The sequence below is a fragment of the Sus scrofa genome, chromosome 16 (genome assembly GCF_054392235.1).
Source record: "Sus scrofa isolate SSC_HxYL_T2T_F1_AM1 chromosome 16, Sscrofa_HxYL_maternal_Yorkshire_Landrace_v2.0, whole genome shotgun sequence".
NCBI classification, from domain to species: Eukaryota; Metazoa; Chordata; class Mammalia; order Artiodactyla; family Suidae; genus Sus; species Sus scrofa.
Window position 1 is genome coordinate 53,490,586 of NC_139398.1, and position 24,677 is coordinate 53,515,262.

Consider the following 24,677-nt stretch of genomic DNA (forward strand, 5'->3'; position numbering starts at 1 on the left):
CTCAACAGAGAAATAAAAAATCTTAGAATACAACTTTGTGGTGGCTTTATCCAGCTTTTCAAGCACTACCTGAATGTTAAGTTTTATTTCAACTTTTATTAACTGTAATTCATAATTCTCCATTGGAAAACAGTTGCTTACTGCTATGCCACAACAAAGCAGAACTTACCTCCTGTACTTTCTCCTGTTCTGAGTACCTTCCTCATACATTTTACCTGTCAACATTGGATTCTTCTTTGCATCCAACATGAATTGCACATAGTAAAGTATAGAATTCAGCTGGAAATTTCCTCTCCTCCTATAATGTCTCAGAAAATATGTATATGACTGGATCGATATTTACAAATCAAATGTTCATTGAGCCCCTAATATGTGCACAGAACTACTAGAGATTTTATTAGAAAGTCATAGTGCATTCTCCCAAAGCAAAGGCTCTGAGATACTCTAGAGTAAAACCTGTAAAATTCCATGTGCCTCAATATTTTTAAATGATTTTGTAAAACTAGCCATAAAACAGTTGTGAATATCATCCAACAAAATCAGAATATACATTCTTTTCAAGTGCACACAGAATATTCTCAAGGATTGACCACATATTAGGGGACAAAACTAACCTCAAAAATTTTAAGAGTATAGAAATTACTACAAGTATCTTCTCTGACCACATGGCATGAAAAAAGAAATCAACCACAGGAAAAGAAGTGAGAAAAAAACAGACTACATGGAGACTAAACAACATGCTACTAAAAAACCAATGGGTCAATGAGGAAATCAAAAAGGAAATTAAAAAATACCTAGAGACAAATGATAGTGAAAACACAACCATTCAAAATTTATGTGGTGCCGAAAAAGCAGTACTTACAGGGAAGTTCATAGTGATATGGGCCTTCCTCAAAAAAAAAAAAAAAAAAAAAGAAAAGAAAAGAAAAGAAAAATAGATGCAAACCCTTGCATTTGGAGTGGATAAGCAGTGAGATTATGCTGTATAGCACAAGGAGCTATACCTAACACTTACGATGGAAGTTGACGGAAGGTAATGTGAGAAAAAGAATGCATACACACACACACACAAACACACGTACATACATATGTGTGACTGGGTCACTTTGCTGAACAGGAGAAATTGAAAGAACACTGTAAACCAACTAAAATGGAAAAATTAAATCGTTCCAAAAATTTATTACAAATAAAATAATAATTAAGTTGAAAAAAAAGAAGAAAAATCTCAAACTGAAAACAACCCACAACCTCAAAGAATTAGAAAAAGAAGAACAAACAAAACCTAAAGTCAGCAGAGGAAGGAAATCATAAAAATCAGAGAGGAAATCAACAAAATAGAAATTAAAAAATGAATAGAAAAAAAATCCATAAAGCCAAGAGCTGGTTCTATAAAAGGGTAAACAAAATTGACAAACCTCTGGCCAGACTCACCAAGAAGAGGAGAGAAAAAACCCAACTAAACAAAATAAGAAATGAAAAAGGAGAAAGCTCAATGGATACTGCAGAAATACAAAAAACTGTAAGAAAACACTATGAGCAATTATATGTGAACAAATCTGACAAGCTAGAAGAAATGGACAACTTCCTAGAGACTTACAGCCCACCAAAACTGCATCAAGAAGAATAGATCAACTGAACAGACTGATCACTAGAAATAAAACTGAATATGTAATGAAAACACTCCCTACCAACAAAAGCCCAGGAGCAGATGGCTTCACAGGTGAATTCTACCAAACATACAAAGAGGAAATTATACCCATCCTCTTAAACTTTTCCAAAAGTCTGAAGAAGGAACACTCCCAAAGACATGCTATGAAGCCACTATCACCCTAATACCAAAAACCAGACAAAGATAAAACCCCCCAAAAAAGAAAACTATAGGCCAGTATCTTTGATGAATATAGACACAAAAATTCTCAACAAAATTTTAGCCAACAGAATCCAACAACATATAAATAATACCACAACCAAGTGGGATTCATCCCAGATTCATAAGGATGGTTCAACATATGCAAATCAATCAATGTTACACACCACATTAGCAAAAGAAAAGTCAAAAACCACATGGTCATCTCAATAGATGCAGAAAAAGCATTTGACAAGGTCCAACATCCATTCATGAAAAAAAACTCTTATCAAGGTGGGTATAGAGGGAACATATCTTATCATAATCAAAGCCATTTATGAGAAACCAACAGCCAATGTAATACTCAATGAGAAAAACTGAAAGCCTTCCCACTAAAATCTGGAACAAGACAAGGATGCCGACTCTCACCAATTTTATTCAACACAGTATTGGAAGTCCTAGCCACAGAAATCAGCTAAACAAAAGAAATAAAAGTTATTTAAATTAGAAGAGAAGAGGTAAAATTGTCACTGTACGCAGAAGACATGATACTGTATGTAGAAAACCCTAAGGATTCCACACAAAAACTGCTTGAACTGATCAACAAATTCAGCAAAGTAGCAGGATACAAGATTAACATTCAGAAATCAGTTGCATTTAGCTATACTAACAATGAAATGTTAGAAGAGGAATATAAAAATACAGTACATTTTAAAATCACACCCTCAAAAAATGAAATACCTAGGAATAAACCTGACTAAGGAGGTAAAAGACTTAGAAGCTGAGAATTGTAAAACATTAATCAAGGAAATTAGAGAGCAGTTAAAGAAAGGAAAAGATATTCCACGCTCCTGGATTGGAAGAATTAATGTCATAAAAATGGCCATACTACCCAAAGGAATCTACAGATTCAGTGCAATTCCTATCAAACTACCCAGGAAAATTTTCACAGAATTAGAACAAACAATTCAAAAATTTGTATGGAACCACAAAAGACCTAGAATTGCCAGAGCAATCCTGAGGAGCAAAAATCAAGCCAGAGGCATCACTGTCCCAGACTTCAGACAATATTACAAAGCCACAGTCATCAAGACAGTGTGGTACTGGTACCAAAACAAACATACAGACCAATGGAATGGAACAGAGAACCCAGAAGTAATCCCAGACACCTATGGTCAATTAATCTTCTACAAAAGAGGCAAGAATATAAAATTGGAAAAAGTCTCCTCAGCAAGTGGCACTGGCAAAACTGGACAGCTGCATGTAAGTCAGGGAAATGGGAACACTCCCTCACACCATGCACAAAAATAAACTCAAAATGGCTTAAAGACTTAAATATAAGACAAGACACCATCAGACTCCTAGAAGAGAACATAGGCGAAACATTCTCTGACATTACCCATCAGCAAATGTTTTCTTAGGTCAGTCTCCCAGAGCAACAGAAATAAAAGCAAAAATAAGCTGATGGGACCTAATCAAACTGACAAGCTTTTGCACAGCAAAGGATACCATAAAAAAACGACAACCTATGGAATTGGAGAAAATAGTTTCCAATGATGCAATGGGAAGGGCTTAATCTTTAAAATATACAAACAACTTAGACAACTCAACAACTAAAAAAAAAAACCCCAACAACCCAATTGAAAAATGGGCAAAAGAACTGAATAGACATGTCTCCAAAGAAGATATAGATGTCCAAAAACATATGAATAAATGCTCAACATCACTAGTTATTAGAGAAATGCAAGTCAAATTACAGTGAGGTACCACCACATACCAGTCAGAATGGCCATCATTAATAAGTCAACAAATAACAAATGCTTGAGAGGGTGTGGAGAAAAGGGAACCTTCCTACACTGCTGGTGGGCATGTAAACTGGTACAACCACTATTATAGAACAGTATGGAGGTACCTCAGAAAACTAAATATAGAACTACCATATGACCCAGCAATCCCACTCTTGGGGCATATATCCGGACAAAACTTTCTTTCAAAAAGACAAATGCATTTTTCATTATAGCACTATTTACAATAGCCAACACACTGAAAGAACCTAAATGTCCATCAATAGATGAATGGATTAAGACAAAGTGGTATACATCTACACAATGGAATACTGCTCAGCCATAAAAGGAATGAAATAGTGCCATTTGTAGCAACTTGGTTGGATCTAGAGACTCTCATACTAAGTGAGGTAACTCAGAAAGAGAAAGACAAATACCATATGGTATCACATATCTGGTATCTAATATACAGCACAAATGAAACTTTCCACAGAAAAAAAACTCATGGACTTGGAGAACAGACTTTTGTTACCAGTGGGATGGACTGGGAATTAGGGGTCAGTAGATGCAGACTTTTGCATTTGGAGTTGATAAGCAGTGGGATCCTGCTGTAAAGCACAGGGACGGAGCATGATGGAGGATAATGTGAGAAAAAGAACATATATATAAAATAATAATCCACTTAATTGATATTGCATTACTTATCAAATTTGTGTTTATTTTTATGTTGTGACTATACTAGCCTTTATTAGAAACAACTGTCAAATCTCAGTGATTTAACTCAATAAAAGTTCATTCTTCATTAAAAAGTGTTGAAAATCTAATGTAATTTGTTGAATATTGTACTGAAAGTGAAAATCATAGTGGTTGCGTGGTTACAGTATGGTTGTAAGCATGGTGATTGTTTACCCTCATAATTACATGGTTGCCTGGGGGCTGCCACTCACTGCTGCTGCCCAGCATCAGGAGGGAGTATCATACTGCTTCTCACCAGCCCAGGCAAAGATCAAAATTCAAAATTTGATGTACAGCATCTATTGAATGTGTATTGCTTTCACACCATCATAAAGTTGAAAAATTATATAAGTGAAACCATTGTAAATCAGGGACTGTCTATTTATTTTCCCATATAACTGGGGCTTTGTGTAGTCAAACAATCTATTAAAAAAACAATCTGATTTTACTTGCTGTCCTTGCTTGTCAGTTGTCAGTCAAAAGGGAAAAAAAAGGTAGAGAGAAAGTAGCTTCTGGGCTTAGAAGAGTATGAGAAAAAATATTTATAGCTTTATTAAGGCTGTTGGAGTTATTTTCTCTGCTACATTGTGTGTTCTTTGTGAAGTTCCCCTCTGCTCTCTTAGCTCATGAAAGCACAGTTATACCGCTGTCCTTGAGTCAACCTTTCTTGAGGAAATCCTCCTTTTAAATAGTTATTCCTGTCAGTGCTTTTTATCTCCAGTCATCTGACTCCCAACTTCATGAACTAAATTAAAGCGAGAAATTATTCTGTCTTGTTAATAACTTGCTCTTCTGAGATGACAGAGTTATTTCCTCATGTTTGCATCTACTCTACCAATTTGACTTTAGATTAAAAAGACCTATCTATTCTGCAGCCTGGGGAGGGTTTAACAGTATCCACAATTACCAAACCCACTAGTTTTGTCCCTGTTCAAACCCTGGAGATAAGAATGGGCTCTCAAATTGTATGAAGGAGGATGCAAGCTTTGTAGGGGAAAAACATGGTGGACTCTTCTTGGGCATTTAGCCCTTTCCAGAACTCATTGCTCTTATCAGCCTTCAGAATGGTCTCTGGAGATGCTGACCTGCCTCCCATGCAGGGATCAATGTCCACAACTGCTCCTACCACCCCCTGCCTCCAGCGCCTCTGTTTAGACTAGCCAGCTTGCGGTGGAGCCCTTTAGGTCATGGGCTAGAGAGGTTTATCTGGTTTCCATAGTGTCTGATTTATTTGAATTAAGCAACAGAGGATTATATTCCACAAAGTACTTTTAGATGGCAGATGGTTTTAGCATTTTAGAAAATTCCTGTATCATCTAGAGCTAGTTTCTAGACTTGAAAAGGTCACTTCTAGACCTGAAACCTAAGAATTTTGACATTTTCCAGGTGTAGCCAAACATCCCTTGCTTTAAACTCTTTTTTCTAGCAGAATATTTCATAACATGGTGCTGACTGCCCTACACCCTTTGGAAAAACCTTTCTTATTTAAGGACAATAATAAAATAATTCTTTAGTTTTCTCCTTTTTAAGGCGAGTTCCTTAATATTCCCTCTTTGGACAGGTTTCCTATTTTGTTAATCACTTTTCATGGTTTTTCCCCCAAACTCTGCCTTGCCTCTACATTCTTAGAAAGATATGATAACTGAAACTTCCCATGATGTTCACATACAGATCTGTCTGTCCCTCAGTATAGTACACAGCTTATGTCTAGACAAGATATCACCACTCTCGTTTTTTACTTAAAATGAATATTATTGAAAAGTGGCTGAATTGTTTTGCTGGTTGATTTTATGTGTCAACTTGACTGGGTCATTGGATGCCCAGATATTTGCTTAAACATTATTTCTGTGTGTGACTGTGTGTGTGTGTTTCTGAATGGAATTAATGTTGGCATCAGTAGACTGAGTAAAACAGATTGACTTCTCCAGTGTGGGAGGGCCTGATCTGATTGATTGAAGGCCTGAGTGGAATAAAAAGACTGAGTAGGAGAGAATTTCTCTCTTTCTCTCCCCCCCCGACCCCGTCTTCAAGGTGGAGCATCAGTCTTCTTGGCTTTCGGACTTGAACTCAAGGTAGAACTGACATCACTGGCTTTCCTAGCGCTCAGTCTTTTGGAGTTAGTCTAGACCTAAACCTTTGGTTCTTCTGGGTCTCCAGCTCCTCAGCCTCTGTAATTGTATGGATCAATTCCTTATAATAAATTCCTATCTATTATCTATCTGTCTGTCTATCTATCTATCTATCTAATCATCCAATACACTTGTCTGAGGCAGGAAATAAATCTAATACATCTATCTGTCCATAAAAATATAAACCATCAAACATTTCTTGAGTCATGCCTACAAAAGGATATAGGAGTCAATTTTAAGGGGCTCCTGCTGGTCAAGGATGGGAATATTTGAGCGTTAAAAAACATTACTGCTACAAGTAGTGGCATTACATCTGGCTTGAGCAATATTCTCGGCTGCTAACAGGTGAAGTAGCTGAAGACTTGTTGATGACAGTTTTGGAGGCCTTGCCATGGGTGGACCCAAGGCTATGGTGCCCCCATGGTAGATCAGACCAGGACGGTGGGCTCCAGGTCCTGAAGGATTGAGGCTCTAAGACATACAGCAGCACCGAGAAGGTGAGCTTTGTGTGCCAGCACTGCAGCCAGCCCCTAAACAAGACATGAGCTTCAAGATTCTGGACTATGTCCCCATCTAGAAACTCATAGCACCATTAAAAAAAAAAGCCTGCCAGAGAAAGAAATAGTAACAATCTATTAATTCATAATGATACTTTGAAAAGGAAAACCTATGCCATGTTGGTTATGTTTGTAGGTTACAAGAGCACAGCTCATTCTTCTGAAGAGTGACAATTAAAGGGAAAGAACTGAGTATATCCTATCTTTTCTCTATAGGCTATTCTTCACGATAACTATTAGGTATAAATGTTCTTCCCTTGTACCCCTACCGCCCAAACCCCAAATCATTGATCACCAGGAATGTATTTTTGGAGCTTAGAAAGTCACTTTTATTACTTGTTGCAGAGAAGGAAACAGAACTTTGGGGCATCTCGGAGGGTGTTAGGATTTGGACTGTGGTTAGATGATGTTGGGGGTGGTTGCTCTGGATTGGAAGGAAGGATAATTTTATGATTGGGTATTTTAATAAATCCTAAAGAATATGAGGGAATTTAGTAAATCTTGTAGGGCAGGCTAGAGCAAGGCGCAAGCTAAAGCCATCCATATTATCTACAAAAGGAGCACGTTTAATATTTTTGTGGTCTGCATAGTGACCTTGTTTTTACTGGTGATAAAACAACATTATGAAGTGGTCTTGTTATTTATCTCACCTCATCAAAGTCACAAGGTAACATGCTGTTCTGTGACTTTATGTCCAACAAGAGAACCCCGTGATCCAGCTATGAGTGTCAGGCTAATTCTAAGGATTTAAGTCTGCTTTCACATTTCTAAAAAGGCTTTTCTTTTTATGCATTCCCTCTCTCTCTCTTTTTTTTAATGAAAGAATAGCAGAAAATAAAACATATAAATGAAAGGTTTGGACAGTCCCATATTTAACTCCAAGTAAAATAATGGATCTATGCCAGTGAGATGCCCAAGTCATTAGGAGAAATATTAAGGGGGTACTTATTTTGGATAGTTCAGGCTGGCATTACCTGAACCCCTGATCAATTTTTACCACCACCAAAAATGGGACAGACAGATGTTATATACCTTCTGATGTGACTCACAGCACCACCTTTGAAATAGTCTTGCCCCCAAACTTAAATATGAATCTCGGCAAATCTCTAACTACCATTTTATAGGAAATATGAAGTATAGAGCATCATCTTAACCAATACCATGATGGAACACTCAGCTATATCTACAATATTCAGCAAAGAAATGTTACTGAAAAAAGGGGGAGATCTTAAGGTCAAAAGCAATGTGTAAATTTTGTTGGGATTCTGATTCAAATAACACCAAAAGACATTTTTGAGATAATCAGAGAAAACTGAGTAGGGACTGAGGGGTTAGTGAAAATAAGGAATAATTAGAAATTGTGTTGGTTATGAAAATGGGACTGTTCTTTTAAAATTTTCGTATCTGTTAGAGATACATTCTGAAGTAGTTTTAGATGGAATCATAGGATAAATAATAATATTTGCTTCAAAAAAAGAAAGATTGGAAGGTAGATGAGACAAAAAGAAAGAATGTTGCTAATTCTTAAAGCTGGGTGATGGGTCTGTGGAGACTAATATTCTCCCTACTTTTGAGTATATCTGACAATTCCAGAACAAACAGCTTTAAAAAAAAGATGAATATTGCCTTTGTTTCACATCAGTTATTTGATTTTCTTCCCCCCATCAGCAGGGCATCATTGCCCACTTTTTAGAATTAAAGAAGAGAAGGTAGTTACTCATCTCCCTTTGCAAACATTCAAGCAGGCATAGTTCTTTTTCCCAAATATCTGTCCCATAACTCCCAGAGATTGCTTTGGACCCATCTCTGTTTGATGTGGCCTTTGTGGGATAGGGTCTCTCGGAAATGACAAAGGTCTAATAGTTATCAATTGAATACTTTATTTTCTGCCTCATTCATTTCTTGAAGGTTGTATATCCATCAAAATAAGAGACCGATTATAGAAATAATTGAATAGATGACACTTTGGACCATAATTTGAATATGGTGGCATAATTCGTCATATGCAGTGTTTAAAGGCTGAGCTGAACGTTCAATGATCATACTATTTCTTTGAAAATTTCTGTGGTATTTTATGGCATTTTCCACTCAAGAGTAAATCTTTTATAAATGTTCAGTTTTTAGAATCCTCATGGAGCTGGGATAATAGTCACTGCCGAAAATGGCTCAAGACTAGAAGCCAGTCCTAAGCAAGTGTTACCTCACCCTCTGGGGCTCTCTATTTTCACTCTCAGTTTTGTTCCCAGAGATAGAGTGAATAATTCTATCATCCATTTCTCTTTACTAAATATGCCTTGTGACCTGTCTTTACTTACTCATCATAGTGGCATGTTTTGTTTTTAATTCCTTTCAGATGTTCTAACCACCTTAAAGATTCTTAATAATTCAAGGACACTTCTTCAAGCAAATGCTATGTAGGTACCTGTAACCACAGAGTATCCGGGAGCAGAATTCTGGGTTGTTATACAAATGCATGCTGCATGGAACCATGCATACTGCTTATTGCTCTTTTATAGATAGTCTCTTTTACAGTTTTTGTGGCAGTTTTTGTAAAATAGACTGGATATTTCTGTGGCCCCAAATTTCTGTGGCAAGGTTTTATTTGCTTATCAGTCAAAATTATGTCTAATAAGTGTCATGTTATGATCTGAGGGTAATTCATGGCAGCACTTGAGATTGGCTTCATTTAAAAGGTGATGTTAATAACAGGAAAATGAAAATGATTTATTTTTCCCAACGTCAAATAGCACTGTCACTGAGAGCTGAACTTCACAAATCTTTTCCTCTTATTTGGATGGGATAGGGCTCCTCCTTCCATTCTTTCTGCATGTGAGACCAGGCCTGTGTTTTAGGGGGTTTTGGCATATAAATAATCAAATAAATTTATCTGATCTCCCAAATAGCCCAGTTAAGAGGCAAAAAGAAAGAATGACATGAGACCTTCCGAGGGTTTGAAGCAGAGAATGGCCAGAGTCTGCCTGGAGGGAAGGAGAGAGGAAGAGTTTCAGAGAAGAGTGATGTTTAAATCAAGTCCTAAAAGGGGGGAAAGGACATGCTAGATAGGGAAGAGGCTAAGAGCACAGTTGGGGAGATCTGAAACAGGGCAGTACCTTCAGGGAACTGCAGCCAGTTCAGTTCTGCTGGAAGATTGTGTGTATGTGTGTGTGTGTTTGTGTATGTAATTATGCATGTATTCACAGCATACTCAGGTGTGTTGTAGAAGGTGGGATAAGGATGCTGATGATTAGAGAAATTATATAAAAAGAGATTGTGTTGGTGATATAAACAAGGTAAGAGCATAGAGGGCTTTGCATGTCTTACTAAGAAAATAGGACTTTCTCTGTAGGTGATGAGGAGCTTTTAGGAAGCTGATCAATCTCTGTCATGGGCTTTCACTGGCAGTCCAGGTGCCTGTATGCAGTCAAAGGCCCATGATGATCTTTGAGAGCCTGTAGTACTCAAAGCAACACCTGGAATATACCTGTGTTTGTGTCAATGTTCCTGGAGGGAGTTGAGGTAGCTCAGGTTTAGGCTTTTGAGAGCTTTGGCACATTTCTTATTTCATAGGGTTAAGAGCATGGTGTAGGACAATAATCTGACGTAAGTTTATTGCAGCTGTAATTTATTATAGATACATAGGTTTCCAAGATGCCCTGTTAAATAGCGCTTCTTAAAGAAGTATGATTGGATTCTGTACAATAACTAGATATGTCCTTGTGGAACTCTTCTGCTTTCTTTCTGTCTTCACATTTAGATGAAATTTAACTAGGTATTTTTGTCATTTACTTTAAGCTGTATATTTGCACACACCCTATTCATGATTTAAAAAAAGGGGCTTAACTTTCTAATATTTCCATTTACAACTCAAGGTCTCTGATATTATAATTTAGTCTTCGATTTGTATAGGCATCAAATCTTCCTGAAATAACAGTTCCAGTTAGTTCTTTGATGAACTTCAGAGCAAACAATTAACTTGCTGTCCTTGAGAGCATGTTGATTCTAGTTGATGCTCTAATAGGAGATATTCTTTAAATTTCTCCAGAGATTTGGAAGAGGGAAGTGTCATGATAGTCCAGTTGCCTCAGTCAATCAAGCCAATTGTCAGCTTCTTTAAGGGCTTAGGTGCAATAAAAATCTGGACAAAAATCAGGCAGGTACATTTTTGATGGCTTAGATTAAGAGCGACCTAGAAATGGGTGCATTTTTCTTTTATTAAAATGATCCATTTTGCTCATCCTCTCTTAGCTCCTAAACACAGATGGCACCTTGTGATATTCTGTCCTTCAAACGAGTAAACCCTGAACTTAGGCTTGGTTGGTGAAATCGCAGTGTGCACAGGAGTCCTCTTCACGGAGTATTCTGGATGTCTCTTGCTGCCACCCCCAAATGAAGTGGCTTAAAACTACTCTTTCATTTGGTTTTGAGGGTCAGCATTTTAGACATGGCACAATGGGGAAGTGCATCACTGTTCCCAGGGTCCAGGGTTTTAGCCAGGACAGTGCAAATGGCTGGGGGCTGGAACAACTGGGAGCTGGTAGAGCATCTTTTACTTTATGTAGTCTCAGGATTTCTCCATGTGGCCTCCTCATGCGATCTCTTTAGCATCATGGTCTGGAGAAGCAAGACTTCTTACATAGTGGCTCAGAGTTCTAAGAGTAAGTATTCCAAAACTCCAAGGTGGAAGTGATAAGGCCTTTTATAACCTGGTCTGGGAAGTCATGCAGCATCACCCTGTCACAGTTGGCCTCTTAGAGCCAGCCTCCCTTCAGAATGACACAAAAACATGAATACTGGGTGGTGTGAATCATTGGGTGAAGGGGTGAGGGTACTTGGGGACCGGCTACCACACTGAGCTATTATCAAGTCTGGTAAGCCTTACTTCTTCAGTTCACTGGAGTAACTTTTGTTAGAAATGAACACGAACTAGTTTTCTCCACTTCTGCCCACCCCCTTCTCCCTCAGTATTCTTTTCAAGGCAGCTGGAGAGACCTTAAAACATTTCTGTGTGATCATGAATCTTCATGTTTAAAAGCTTTTCAGTGGCTTAGTATTGCCCTTAGGATGAAGAAGCTCATATGGCAAGTATTTACTGAGTGCTTGCCCTGTCCTCAGTAATATTCCATGCCCCCAGGAAACCACAGTGAACACAAGTGACAGGAATTCTGGTCCTCATGGAGTTAGCATTCTAGTGTGTATGTGTGTGTGTGTGTAACAAAGTAAATACGTAAAAATACTTGCTGCGATGTAATTAGGGATAAAAATAAACCAAATAAAAGAAAGGGAGAGGATAGATAGCAATTTTAAATAGGATAGCTAGGGAAAGCTTCACTGAGAGGACAGCGTTTGAGCAAAGACTCAAAGTAGGTAAGGGTGTGAGCCACAAAGGTATTTGAAGAGAGAGTGTGGAGAGAGGGACTAGCAAGTGCAAAGACCATGAGGGGAAGCATGTATGCCCTTTAAGGACAGGGTGGGCATGCAGGGCGACAGAGTAAACGGAAATAAGTCATGGATTTAATAGAGAACCAGGCCACATAGGGTCTTGTAGGGCCGTTATAGGACATAGGATGTACTTTAATTTTCAGTCTGAGTGAGATAGGGTGCTTTTGGAGACTTTGGGAAAGAGCAGTGATGTGGTCTGACTCATATTTATGTAGAATCTAAAAAATGATACAAGCGAACTTATTTGCAAAACAGAATCACATAAACAAATTTATGGTTACCATAGGCAAAAGGGGGGAGGGACAAATTAGGAGTTTGGAATTAACACATACATAGTACTATATGTAAAATAGGTAAACAAGTCCGACTGTATAGCACAGGGAGTTAACTGTATTCACTATCTTGTAATAACCTATAATGGAAAAGAATCTGAAAAAGAATATGTATCTCTATATATTCTTATATATTGAGAAATTATATATCTTTATATTTTTTCTTTCAAATTTTTTTTTTTAGTATCAAGCAAGAAGAGATTTAACACTACAGAACCTTTCAAGATTTGAGTTATAAAAGAATACCACATTATTTGCACTTGTAATTGGCTTTCCTTTTTATGCATGTTGGCAAGAGAAAAAAAATAGCATATGGCTAAAAGATAACTAAGTTTATGTGTGGTAAGGCTTCTCATCAGAATTCCAGTTTATCCTTCTGAATCCCTTTCTCATCTCTAACAAAAAGGCCCCACACACATGGGGTTGAGAGTTGAGGTGTTCTTTACACTCACCACCAGGGGGCACACAGGAACCTGGCCTGAATCTGGAATCTTAATCTGATGCTGGAAGGGGGCATCACAAGAAGCCTATGCTGTCAGGTATTAAAAGCATTTCTTTTAAGGAAGACTTAGAAAAATCACCTTGTAATATACCAGAAACTAACACAACATTGTAAATCAACTATATTTAAATTAAAAAAAAAAGATAAAGATAAAAAGGATTGCTCCTGGGGGACAAAGGGAAAAATAGGAAGACAGCTTTCATGGCTATTGAGATCATCTAGGAGAGAGGAGATGGTGGATGAGAAGTGGTCCAGTAAATGATATATTTTGAAAATAGTATGAATAAGTGTTGCTGATGAGTTCAGTGTAGGGTATGAAGGAAAGAGAGGAGTCACAGATGATGTCAGGCAACTAGAAAGACAGAGGTGCCGTTTATTGAGATGGAGGAATCTGTAGGAAGGACAGATTTAGGAGAGAGTTATATGTTTAAAAAAAATCTTTAACATGACCTTCAAAACCATATTAACTTTTCCATGTCCTGAACCCCTGACCCCATACTTCTATACTCCATGCTTTAGTCTCATTTCTTTGAATGACCAATGAATGACCTTCCCCCTGTGGGCCTTTACACTTCTTTTACCTCTGTCAGGAACACCCTCGTACTTCTCCTCAACTAGTTAATCCCTAGTTCTTCAAGTTTTGCCCAACAACTACTTTCTCAAAGAAGCCTGTCTGGTGTGAGGCGGCATCTCATAGTAGTTTTGATTTTCATTTCTCTAATAATTGGAGATGTTGAGCATTTTTTCATGTGCCTGTTGACCATTTGTGTATCTTATTTGGAGAAATGTCTATTCAGGTCTTTTGCCCATTTTTCTATTGGGTTGTTGGTTTTTTTGCTGTTGAGTTGTATAAGTTGTTTGTATATTTTAGAGATTAAGCCCTTGTCAGTTGCATTGCTTGAAATTATTTTCTCCCATTCCATAGGTTGTCTTTTTGTTTTTTTATGGTTTCCTTTGCTGTGCAAAAGCTTGTCAGTTTGATTAGGTCTGAATGGCCATCATTAATAAGTCTGCAATAACAAATGCTGGAGAGGGTGTAGAGAAAAGGGAACCCTCCTGCACTATTGGTGGGAATGTAAATTAGTACAACCACTATGGAGAACAGTATGGAGGTACCTCAGAAAACTATACATAGAACTACCATATGACCCAGAAATCCCACTCTTGGGCATATATCTGGAGAAAACTTTCAATGAAAAAGATACATGCACCTGAATGTTCATTACAGCACTATATACAATAGCCAATACATGGAAACAACCTAAATGTCCATTGATAGATGAATGGATTAAGAAGATGTGGTATATATATATATACACAATGGAATACTACTCAGCCATAAAAAGAACCAAATAATGACATTTGCAGCAACATGGATAGAACTAGAGACTCTCAAACTAAGTGAAGTAAGTCAGAAAGAGAAAGACAAATACCGTATGATATCTCTTATATCTGGAATCTAATATGTAGCACAAAAACCTTTCCACAGAAAAGAAACTCATGGACTTGGAGAACAGACTTGTGGTGGCCAAGGGCAGGGGGAGGGAGTGGGATGGACTGGGAATCTGGGATTAATAGATGCAGACTATTGCCTTTGGAATGGATAAGCAATGAGATCCTGCTGTATAGCACTGGAAACTATATCTAGTCACTTCTGATGGAGCACGATGGAGGATAATGAGAAAAATAATGTATATATGTATGTGTGACTGGGTCACTTTGCTGTACAGTAGAAAACTGACAGAACACTGCAAACCAACTACAATGGAAAAAATAAAAATCATTATAATATTAAAAAAATAAAAAGAAGCCTATCTGATCCCTTTATCTAGGTTTATGTTCTTATAACCCCAGCAAGTGTTGTTTAATGTCTGAAGGTTCCTCTGCAAAAGTGTATGCTACGTGGGAAGACAGACCTTTCCTAGCTTCTCACTCCAGTGCCTGTGTGGTGCCTGCCACCTGGTAGTGTTCAGTAGTTATTTTAATTATCCCTGATCTTCATTCAAAGATTATAACAATCATTCTTTTTTTTTTTTTTTAACAATTCTTTTTTTTTTTTTTCCCTTTTTATGGCCACACTTGCAGCATATGGAAGTTCCCAGGCTAGGGGTTGAACTGAATTGGAGCTGCAGCTTCTGGCTTAGGCCACAGCCATAGCAAGACCAGATCTGAGCTACATCTACAACCTACACCACAGCTTATGGCAATGCCACATACCTGACCCACTGATCGAGGCCAAGGATAGAACCCACACCCTCAAGGATGGACACTAGTTGGGCTCATAACCTCCTGAGCCACAGTGGGAACTCTTCCCAAGTCTCCCCCCTCCACCTTTTTAACAGACTGACTCAATCTGTTCTTTAGTACAGAATCTTCTGGAGGATAGGCATTGGGCCAAAGGCTCCATAAATTCTCTCAAATGCCCAAGGGTCCTTTTTTTTTTTTTTTTTTACTATTAGCAAGGCTATGGTACTTTCAGACTTGTCCAAGGACTTTCTCCATTTGAAAACCTACTAAAGTGTTCATGGGCAGGTCAGTTAGTAAAGGGAGAGTGTCACTGGTGTTTCCCACACCCTGGACCCCTCTTTCCTAAAGTCTTACATTTTCCCACGTATGGCAGCACTTGGGTCCTATTTCAAAAGAACTTAGGCTCTTCCAGTGAGAAGAGATGCTGGCTCACTGCTGGTGAAATGTCATTTCAATTCTTTGCTATCCTTCATGGAGAATATTTGTAGAAGTGACTTTTCAGCACAGAAGGTGAAAAGGGATATGAAAGTATCTGAGAGATAGACAGCAGTTTAGTCCCAGCATATATTTAGTAGCTTACTCTCTAGCTGTACTGATGAAAGAAACACACACAAAATAAGCAGAACTGTAGGGGAGGAATAAAGGTGTAATGAGGCAGATAGTGTTAGGTGAGACACTACATTTAGTGAAACTTTATTGTTTTAGTTGCCTATTGTTTAGTTTTAATTATTGTCATGGATAGTATTGTCTTTATTAAATAGTATAGGGAAATTTTTCTGTGGCTGGCAAATGAAATATTTGGGGGTAACTTTTAAAAATTTAATTTTATTGGGAGTCCCCATTGTGGCTCAGTGGAAATGAATCCGACTAGTATCCAAGAGGACACAGTTTCAATCCCCAGCCTTGCTCTGTGTGTTAAAGATCTGGCATTGCTGTTAGCTGTGGTATAGATCACAGACACAGTTTGGATCCTGAGTTGCTGTGGCTGTGGCGTAGGCCAGCAGCTACAGCTCTGATTCGATCCCTAGCCTGGGGACTTTCACATGTTGCAGGTGTGGTCCTAAAAATACAAAAAAAAATTAATTTTATTGGAGAAGAGTTGACTTATAATATATTAGTTTCAGGTGTACAGCACAGTGAATCAGTCATACATATAAATATATCCATTATTTTTTGCCGTATAGGTTATTACAAACTATTGCATAGATTTTCCTGTGCTATACAGTAGGTTCTCATTAATCATCTATTTTATACATTTGTGTGTATATGTTATTCCCACCCTCCCAATTCTTTCCTTCCCCAAGTGGTATCACCTATGTAACCTTAAGATTGGTTTTGAAATCTGAGTTTGTTTCTGTTTTATAAATAAAAATTTTTTTGTGGTATTTATTATTGTTATTATCAGATTCCATGTAGAAGTGATATCACATGATATTTGTCTTTCTCTCAGTATAGTAATCCCTGGGTCCATCCATGTTGCTGCAAATGGCATTATTTCATTCTTTTTTATATGGGAGTATGACTTTTGCCCTAAAAACCTCTCTGGAGATCTTCATGGGCATTTAAATAAACACTAAGGCACTAGCCACAAATAAACAAGAGATAAGTGGCAGGTGGGGGTCCTCTTTACCTGCTCCAGGGAGTTGGGCTATGATGGCAGGGCTGTTTTCAGGAAGATTAAGAAGTGGACAGGGACTGTCACTGGAGTCCACTCCACTGCCCAGGAACCTTGATGCCAAGCCTTTTCCTAGTATCTTTGTGATTCCCATCCTTCTCCCACTAGAGCTTGTCAGAGTTATTAATGTCTTATCTCCAGTTCTGTAATGAAAGCCTCTGTCATTTGTAAAAGGACTTTGGAATGTCATGGATCATTAATATAGGATTTTTTTTTTTTGAGTAGTAGCCCCTCATAACACTCCAGAAGTCCTATTATGCAGGGAAGTTTCTCCATAAATTAAGGTAGGTCCAGGGTACAGTTTTTCAGTTTTCTTTCACCTTTTTTTTTTTTTTTTTTTTTTGTCTTTTCTGCCATTTCTTGGGCTGTTCCTGCGGCATATGGAGGTTCCCAGGCTAGGGGTTGAATTGGAGCTGTAGCCACTAGCCTACGCCAGAGCCACAGCAACGTGGGATTTGAGCCGTGTCCAAGTCGTGTCTGCGACCTACACCACAGCTCACGACAACGCCAGATCGTTAACCCACTGAGCAAGGGCAGGGATCGAACCCGTAACCTCGTGGTTCCTAGTCGGATTCATTAGCCACTGTGCCACGATGGGAACTCCGTCTTTCACCTTTCTAATTGTCTACTGAGCCAGTCACTCAACTTCTAATTTCTTGATGCTTTGCTTAGTCCACCCACCAGCACTACCTCTAGCCTTTCTCTCCCAGTCAGGGTCCATGCTATAAGGGAACTTGTGCAGAAAGTGAAGTTTGTCCCTTCTGGATATATTCATCAAAATTCTTTTTGTGGAAGGTGATTGAAACTGCTAACTTAAGCTGAACTTAAAAATGGGATTTATGGTTTCATTTAAACAGAAAGTCCAAAGAGCTGAAGGCATCCAGCGTTTCATAGTCATGGGGTCACGTTCCTGCCGTGCTGTCTTGGGCTTCAGGGCATCATCCTCAAACACAGCTCCCAGTCTCAGAAGGGGGGATAGTGTTCCCTTCCTCTCTCCCAACTGTCTGTATCCCTAAAGGTCTTGTGATTCAGGGTGATGGAATATTTTGACTAACCAGTTTGGGTTATGTGCTTACTCCTGGGGTAGACGAGGAGAGATTCTGATGACATTTCCAGCCAAATCACATGGGATAGAGCAGTACCTCTCCCCCACCAATTCGGTTGGCTCTGAATTTTTTTCTCCCCCGCAAAAGAAATTCAGAGCCAACAGTGTAATTATGTCTCCATGCTGTTTTCTGCACGTGCTGTGTAAGGTCCACCCTGATGTGGAGGCATTCCTACATACCAGGCTGTATTTCATCTCATCACTACCCTGCAGTAATTTTCTACCCAGCAGCCTAGCCCTGCTGCTTCCAAGGACAGAGCAAGGGTGGAGAGGTGGCTGTTTCAGCTATGGATAAAGAGGTAAATTTCTTCTCAAAGTAGGGGAGAACTTTTACTGGTGCTTAGGAAGAGTCTAAAAATAAGCTGCTCTGAAATTGGTTCCTACCATGTCACTGGTTTTTAAACAAGGGTCTACTGTCCACACGTAGAATGATTTTAGAGAGGATTTTGCATGATAGCTAGGAGTAGAGACAAATGGCCAACACTTCTGACTCTAGACAGAAGTGTTTTCTCTGACTATGCTCATGGGTGTGAATATAGGTGGGATTCTAATGTACTGAACAGATGTGAAGCTTGCATCAGGAAAACATGTAGGTTCTGTCATGAATTTTTTTCATTGAATTCTTTATTATCTTATTTTTCATATGTATATATACACACATACATATATGTATTCTTTTGCATATCCTTTTCCATTATGATTTATTATAAGATACTGAATCTACAGTGGGACCTTGTTGTTCATCCATTCTGTATGTAGTAGTATACATCTGCTAGTCCCAAACTCCCACTCCATCCCTCCTCCACTCCCCATTTCATGGCAACCACAGATCTGTTCTCTAGGTCTATGAATCTGTTTCTGTTTGGTAGATAAGTTCATTTGTGTCATATTTTAGATTCCATATGTAAATGATATCACATGATATTTGTCTTTCTCTTTCTGACTTGCTTCATTTAGTATGATAATCTCCACATCCGTCTATGTTGCTGCAAATGGCATTATTTCATTCTTTGTGTTTGGTTTTTGTCTTTGTTTTTGTCTTTCTTTTGGCCACACCTATGGCATATGGAAGTTCTCAGGCAGGGATTGAATCCGAGCTGTGGCTATGTCAGATCCTTTAACCCACTGTGCCAGATTGAGGCTCAAACCCACACCTCCACAGGGAGCTGAGCCTCTGCAGTTGGATTCTTAACACACTGCGCCATGGCAGGAACTCCTTATTCTTTTTAAAGTCTGAATAGTCTTCCATTTTATATATCTACTATATCTTCTTTTAATTTTTGCCTCTTCAAAGATTCTGAAGATTGTCTGTCTCTCCCCATTTTCAGTTTTATTGAGATATATTTGGCATTTTATAACATTGTAAAGATATCCTTTCTCTTATAAAAATTTTTGTATACACATGAAAGACTAAATCCTTTTTAGTTTTGTACATTACATTTAAAAGTTTTCCATTGAAATATATTTCTATTAATTTAGCCTCCATATTTTCATTAGGCTGACTCATTTCTTTACTAAAATATAATATGTAAATATCTAATGCATGCATTTTTTGATTTACTGTGATTTTTTTGTGACTACATTCTCATCTTCATGTGAATGTCATCTAAAAATTGTAAAGTTTTTTCCAAGTTATATCCTGTAATTATTTTCCACTAGTTAAAACTTAAAATTTTGATATATAGATTTTGCATTATATATTTCATTTATCAAATGAGATGCTTTATATAAATAGCTGTATTGAATGCATAGTATTTTTGTAACATTGAAATGACATATTTTGATAATTTGGAGTTTTCTTTGGTAATGAGGATGAAATGGTAATTTTTCTTTCATAAAAATAAAACCCTTGCATGGCTTGAGTTGTATTAGTCTATAGAAATTTATAGCTTAGAGAATGGATTCAGACAATGGATTCAAATCAAATGCTTGCCCTAGATGTGTGACTTAGGAATGCTAACAACTATTTTATGTTTCAGTTTCCAACTTTGTAAAATTTTGACAATAAAATACCTACCTTTTAGGATGATGGTGAAATTCAAAGGAGATAATGCAAACAAAGTCCATGGCCCAACACTTTTCATGTAATAATAACTCTGCAAACTCTTAGCTGTTGTTATTATTATTATTATTATTATTTTGTCTTTTCTCTTTTTAGGGCTGCACCTGTGGCATCCCAGGCTAGGAGTCTAATCAGAGCTGTTGCTGCCAGCCTACGCCAGAGCCACAGCAACACCACATCCGAGCTGTGTCTGTGACCTACATCACAATTCATGGCAATGCTGGATCCCTAACCCACTGATCAAGGCCAGGGATTGAACCTGCAACCTCATGGTCCCTAGTCGGCTTTGTTTCCCCTAATCCACAATGGGAACTCCACTCTTAGCTGTTATAATGCTCTTATTTTCTACTCAGTGACTTCCATGGATATGAACAAAGCTTTGTTCCAGGGGAAAAAACTCTCCAAGTCATCAAGAAATCAGTTTTAATTATTTATGGTTGTTACATTTTTTTTCACCCTGATGATTTTCTTTATTTGAACATTGTTTTGAGTGGATTTCAAGATGAACCCCCTCCTACCCAGTAGGTGCAACAGTTGGTAAAGTGTCAAAAGCACTGGTATTAAGGTTAGAATTATGAGAGATGATTTAAAAAATTTTTGTGGTAAGAAATAGTGCATGTTCTTCTGGTGCCTTTAATTGTGAGTGATTCAGGAGGGCAAAGACTGATTCAAGCAGTGTGGAAAAGGTGCCATGTCTTTCAAAAAGAGATAAGGGCAAGTGATCATGTAGCCCTAAACGTGTGTGTGTGTGTGTGTCTAGAGTACAGAAAATGAAAATTGAAAGTGAGGATGAATCCTGAGGCAGTGTTTCAAAAACATTTGTAGAGTTTTCACTGGAGACTATAAGATGCTGATGAAATAAATCAAAGAAGACACAAATAGATGGAAAAATATACCCTGCTCTTGGATTGGAAGAATCAATAGTGTCAAAACGACAATACTACCTAAGGCAATCTACAGATTCAATGCAATCCCTATCAAATTACCAATGACATTCTTTACAGAAATAGAACATAATATTTTAAAGTGTGTATGGACGGAATTCCCCTCATAGCTCAGTGGTTAATGAATATGACTAGGAACCATGAATTTGCAGGTTCGATCCCTGGCCTCACTCAGTGGGTTAAGGATCTGGCATTGCTGTGAGCTGTGGTGTAGGTTACAGACTCGGCTCGGATTCTGTGTTGCTGTGGCTGTGGTGTAGGCTGGTGGCTACAGCTCCAATTAGACTCCTAGCCTGGGAACCTCCATATGTGACAGGTGCAGACCTAGAAAAGACTAAAATAAAATAAAATAAAATAGGTATGGAAACACAAAAGACCTTGAAGGCCCAAAGCAATATTGAAAAGAAAAAGTGGAACTGTGGAAAAAAGTAGGCTCCCTGACTTCAGACTCTACTACAAAGTTACAGTCATCAAAACAGTATGATCCTGCCACAAAAACAGAAATATAGATCAATGGAATAGGATAGAAAGCCCAGAAATAAACCCTAGCATCTGTGGTCAACTAATCAATGACAAATTAGGCAAGAACACACAGTGGAGGAAAGATGGTCTCTTCCATAAATGGTGCTAGGAAAACTGGACAATTGCCTGTAAAAGTATGAAATTAGAACGAACATTTTCTGACACCATACACACAAACTCAAAATGGATTAAAGACCTAAATGTAAGGCCAGATACTATAAAATGCCTAATGGAGAACATAGGCAGAACACTCTTTGACATAAATCACAGAAACATCATGTTTGATCCACCTCCTAAAATAAAGACAATAAAGACACAAATAAACCAATGGAACCTAATCAAACTCAAAAGTTTCTGTACAGCAAAGGAAACCATTAAAAAAATAAAAGTGCAACTCGGAGAATGGGAGAAAATTTTTGCAAATGACTCAACTGACAAAGGTTTAATCTCCAAAATATACAAAAAACTCATATATATCAACAATAAAAAAAAAAAACAACTCAATTGAAAAATGGATAGAAGAACTAAATAGACATTTCTCCCAAGAAAACATACAGATGGCAAGCAGACACATAAAAAAATGCTCAGTGTCACTAATTATTAGAGACATGCGTGTCAAAACAATGAGGTACCACCTCATACCAGTTAGAATGGCCATAATTAACAAGTCAACAAACAACAAATGCTGGAGGGGGTGTGGAGAAAAGGGAACCCTCCTACACTGTTGGTGGGAATGTAAATTGGTACAGTTTTCTAAATTCCACTATGGAAAACAGTATGGAAATACATCAGAAAACTAAATATAGAACTACCATATGACCCAGCAATCCCACTCCTGGGCATATATCTGGAAAAAACTTTTATTGAAAAAGATATGTGCACCCATATGTTCATCGCAGCACTCTTCACAATGTCCAAGACATGGAAACAACCTAAATGCCCACTGACAGATGAATGGCTTAAGAAGATGGTACATATATATAATGGAATACTACTCAACCATAAAAAGGACAGAATAATGCCATTTGCAGCAACATGGATCAAACTAGAAACTGACACTAGGTGAAATAAGTCAGAAAGAGAAAGACACTGTATTATATCATGTATATGTGGACTCTAAAATATGCACAAATGATCTATCTATAAAACAGAAAAGATCATGGACATTGGGGACAGACTTGTGTGTGCCAGATGGGAGAGGGAGGGAGTGGGATGGATAGAGAGTCAGGGTTTGGTGAATAAATACTGTTGCATTTGGAGTGGATGGGCAATGGGTTCCTGCTGTATAGTGCAGGGAACTATATTCAATCCCTTGTGATGGGTCAGGATGTAGGATACTGTGAGAAAAAGAATATATATATATATATACACACACACACACAACTGGGTCACTTTGCTGTACAGCAGAAGTTGGCAGAACATTGAAAATCAACTATAATAAAAAAAAGTAAAAAAAATACATCTACATATCACAAGATCGTAAATCAACTCCACTTCAATAAAATTTTAAAAAATGAAAAAAAATTAACAACAAAAAAACAATTGGAATCTAAGTGCAGGGGAAGGGACTGCATATTTGATGGTCACTGCCTGGTCTCCAAGGCATCTGAGGTAACTAGCAGGGTGCCTCCTGACTGCAAGTGAATATTAGGGGCTCTGAGACTGCCTGAGAACTGAAAACTGAGCCCAGGAAAGAGCTGTGGTTGAAAAGTTGGTTTCTGTACAAAAAGACTTGCTAGGATAAAACTCCACTCTGTTCTGTACCACCTTGAACTAATGGGAGTTAATTAGTATACTCATCAAAGGTGCAGAGGAGTTCCCTTTGAATTGGCCTCAGCAGGTTTTTAGTGTAGATGAAACTGGTTAAATTCGGGGCAAAATGACAACAGATTACATATCACCAAGGAAAAGAAAGCTGTGACTGCCTTTAATGCTTCAAAGCACTAGTTTGTGTTCTTACTTTGAGTAAATGTATCTGGGAACTGAACATTTAAACTCCTCTTAGTTTGGAGTTACAAATCAATAGAGCTAATTAAAACATTTCAGAAACTAACTTGTCTTAAAGAAGAGAAGCTTCCGTATGATCTAAACTGTCTCATTTTGTCAATGTCCTTTGGAAATATTTCTTTCTTTCTTTCTTTCTTTCTTTCTTTTTTTTTTTTTTTTTTTTTTGATTTTTAGGTCCACACCTGCAGCACATGGAGGTGCCCAGGCCAGGGGTCCAATCAGAGCTATAGCTGCTGGCCTACACCACAGCCACAGCAACGCCAGATCCAAGCTGCATCTATGACCTACACCACAGCTCATGGCAACTGCCGGATACTTAACTCACTGAGCGAGGCCAGGGATTGAACCCACAACTTCATGGTTCTCAGTTGGATTCATTTCTGCTTCATCATGATGGAAACTCCTGGAGTTATTTCTAAATAATTAGAAATGACCTAGGAAATAGAATTTTTGAACTATAGCTCGAAACACTATGGAGTTTGAATTTTCTTGCTTGGTCAGAGGTTGTAAAAAGAAAGACATGCTAGAATTAATTCCCATGGCTCTTTGCCATAAAATAATTTCTAATACAACATATTTTGCACTGTTTCATTTTACTCTTTCCAGTTGTTAAAATTGATTTTTTTGTTACGAAATTAATGAAACAGTTTTTTAAAGTTCCCAGAATTTCCTCATCAAGTCTCTTATGTGTCAAGTGTATTACCAATTAACATCTTTTGTTTTTAAATGGTTTATAGTTTTTTCAGGAGTTGAGTAAGGTATTAAAGCGTATGGATGCACTCAGTGAATAA

The 24,677-nt window shown here is 37.9% G+C and overlaps 1 protein-coding gene across 7 annotated transcripts in view; it reads left to right on the forward strand.

Annotated features, from left to right (window-relative positions):
- Positions 1-24,677, forward strand: part of IPO11 (importin 11) — an 820,387-nt gene that overhangs the window by 425,164 nt on the left and 370,546 nt on the right. Inside the window, exon 30 of one of the 7 annotated variants that reach the window (XR_014831437.1) lies at positions 18,104-20,377. The exons of the other annotated variants lie outside the window; for them this stretch is intronic. The gene's annotated coding sequence lies outside the window, so the exon portion shown is untranslated. Of the gene's footprint in view, positions 1-18,103; positions 20,378-24,677 lie in introns of those variants that run through there. 7 annotated transcript variants of the gene reach the window in all.